Raw genomic sequence first — 3543 nt, 5'->3', positions numbered from 1 at the left:
TTCTGAAAACCTCAAGCCTACCTCCAGTGACACATTTCCTCCAACAAGGCCACACTTCCTAATAGTGCCACTCCCTATGAGCCTGTGGGAGCCATTTTCATTTAGACTACCCCAGCTGGTTTGGTTAACTTCCTCCTTTGGTGAGGATCCAAGCAAAGCCCTACCCAACTCAGACATGCCCTGACATCTGCTGTGTCATCACCTTGAGCTGAGGGTCCGCTCAGCACATGGTACAGATCATGACAGCAGCATTGATCTTAAGTCCTCCTTGCCACAGCCCTCTCCAGTGATTTTCCCCCCAGAGACACAGAGATGCTCAAGGATAACGTTAGCAAACCCTTCCCGTCTTCCAGGCTCAGCTCAGTTCTACACGAGACGCCAAGGTACATTAGGAGGTGATACACACTTAGATGACAGGAACAGGCCGATGGGCTACATCCCCACTTGGAGTTCTACCTGGGCAAGCCAGGGCCAGCTCCCTGCCCACCTGCCCAGGCCACCCCCTGCCCTACCCTCCCAGAAGATCCATGACCCACAAAGCGGTTATTAGCGCTTTCAGCTCCATTTAACTACACAAATGGCTTGGTCACGGCTGACTAGTCCCAAATTTGCCCTTGATTTTCTTTTAATTCACCGTGGCTCAGTCCCCCTGTAATACAGGTAGAGGAGGTATATTTGTCCCCAAACTCCCCTCCTGGGGTTAATCATGCACAGAACAAAACTCCATTTGAGCCACTTAATGATTTCATTTCCACCCTAGGTTTGAAGGCGCTGTGTCTATAATACTAATGCAGCTCCCTCGCTCCTTATTACCCAGATGTCTGTGTGTGAGAGACACACAGGCGAAGGGGCTCATCAGCAGCCGAGCCATCCCCTCCCAGTCAGAGCTGCCAGGCACAGATGGGCCCCTCTCTTTCCCCAGGCTTATCTCCTGTCACTTGGAAGCCACACCTGTCTTACGGAGTCATTTTAACATCCACCTGCAGAGTCTGTACCGGTCCCCGTAACAGGGTCTTTCATCAGCCAGACCCACCTCCTCCCTCATTACAGACACTCGGAGTTAGGGCCAGTTCCCTAAACATCCTCCAGGCCTTGGGAGTGATGCCCATGCCTAGGGGACCTCCCCTTCATTGTCAGGGACTGACAATGCCTCCCCCATCTGTCTAAACAGTCCCTCCTGTGACAAGCTTTTTCTTTTAGTAGAGAAAACCACCCCATCCCTGCTCCGCCATGTACAACTGTTGGCTTATTTTCACACGATATTTCATAACCAGTATGCACTGCCTACCACCCAGAGCTCGCCAGGATAGACTATTTGCTGGGCATCCCCTATTTGCAGAGCATTGGGTATAAGCACTCCATACATTTTATTTGAATGCATTGCCTCTATAACATTTTATGTGTGTGAGTGTAAACTGTTTTCATAACTAAACAAAGATACTCCAAGATATCTCATCTCTTTAGGCTTCTCAAACAGTACTAAAAATCTACTCCAAGCCCTGGCAGGGGTCTTAGAAAAAGACCAGGTCACCTTCAGGAAATGTTGTTTGTGTGGAAATGGTGCCATCTAGTGGTGTAGAGGAAAATGGCCTCTCACCCAGTGAAGGCCTGGGGCTAGCACACCCCTCCTCAGAGCGCTACACTACAGCTCTCCCCTAGTAATGCTGAGCCCTCCCCCTGACAGCTCCCCTCCTATGTGCAACACATTCCACCTCAACTGGCATGTGCATCCCTGCTCACCCTGAGTCTATACCACTCAGATGGACTCAACATCCGGGTCCACTGAACTGGCCTCCCAGCCTGGTTTCTCTCCCTTGACTAGTGGCAGTGTTTCTAACCCTCCTCTAGACACTTCTCCCACTGAACAAGGTTGAAACACGAGTCCTGCCTCAATCTACTGTTTTCTCCCCACACTACTCCCTTTCCCCCGCCCAAGGGGTACGGGAAGTATCCCTCCAGCCCACTACAATATCTACCACAACCATCTCCACATGCAAAATCACCCTCTGCTTCTGTGTGTTTGTCCACTGTGACAAACACCCGAGACTAACAACGTAAAAGGAGAGAGTATTGGGCTCGCCTTTCACAGGCTTCAGATCCAGGTTACTTGGTTCCACCATCTCTGGGGTCAGGAGGTTCAGTGTGGCAGCCAGAAGCTTATATCAGTGGGGAAAAAAAACTTGATACTTCCTGATGGACCGGAGGGACTGATGTGGGGAGACACCTAGGACAAAGTGTCTGTTCCTCCTGCTGGGCTCCGCTCCTACTTTCCACTAGCCAACAGTATAGTACCAGCAGCTGGGGGCACTGTATCAGCTTGCAGCCTGCACGGCCACTACCACTGTTAGTGGAGGTGAGCTCTTCCCTGGCTCTGCTGCCCGCTCCAGCCTGAGTAGCCCTCAGCTCCCTCCATTCATTCCCATGTTCCCGTCCCCCCTCAGAGCCCAGCACACTGCCCGCCTGCCCCCTACCCTCTGTCCCCGGCTAGGAGATTCCTATTCACTCTTCTTCTTCTTGCTGCCCACTGGAGCAAGCAGGCCACGGGAACCCGGAACAGGTGTCCCTGACCCATGCAGACAGTGGGTAAGGACCTGCATTATGCCTATCCCTTTCTCTTCTGGAAATAGTTGAGTAAGAGGGACAGAGGTGGACAAGGAAAGCAAAAGTCGGTTCCCTGAGATGGCAGCTACTTTTTCCCAGAAGACATTGCTAGGAGAAATGGCGGAGAAGGCACAGAGGTGGGTTTCTAAACAGGGTCAATAAAAGAAACAGGGGGGGGCCCAGGGGCCCTGCAAAATACCTAATCCAGCTACTGACCACTAAGGGATACAAGAGATAAACTGTTCCTTCCCCTTCTCCTCCACTAGGACTCATGTCTTTTCTGGGTGCTCAATTCTTTGCCCATGGCAAGGAACTAACTCAGCAATACCCTAGCCCACCATAAGCACCTGGTTACGTAGTATTTAACTGGTCAAAGTGCACCACCCAGATGACCACTCACCCCGGGCCAGCTCTGCAGGGAGCTGCTGCTCACTGGCTCTGGCCTCCTCAATGGAACTACTGATATAGCCATTCAATGGCTGTGTGACATTAGAGAAGAGACTCAACCTCTCTGAGCTTCTTCTTCCTCATCTGGAAATGGGGCTTGGGGGGGTGGGGAGACTGACAATTTAAAAATGAAAATGCTTTGTTTTCTGAGTAGGGCAGGTTTTCATTGATACACAGTATTTTATAGCAGTTACAAAAATTGTGGTTTGTGTTGTTTCTTACCTCCCCTGCTGTGGTGGTTTGAGTTAAAATGGCCCCCATAGGCTCATATATATTTAAATGCTTAGGAAGTGGCATGTTTCAAGATATGTGACTGCACTGTGACACCCTGAGACTGTGTTAACAAAGTTAACCTTGAATCGGGGGCAGAACCAGTGACTAGTTGACAAGAATTAGTCGTAGAAAATACAGAGGAGCTCTTAGCCACTGGCAGACCTCGAAGATCTGCCCAGTGGAGGACGGCAGACAGTGTGGGCCTCTCCACCCTTTCCCCAA

This window comes from Peromyscus eremicus, chromosome 7 (genome assembly GCF_949786415.1).
Source record: "Peromyscus eremicus chromosome 7, PerEre_H2_v1, whole genome shotgun sequence".
Classification (NCBI taxonomy): domain Eukaryota; kingdom Metazoa; phylum Chordata; class Mammalia; order Rodentia; family Cricetidae; genus Peromyscus; species Peromyscus eremicus.
This window is presented reverse-complemented; position numbering follows the sequence as displayed.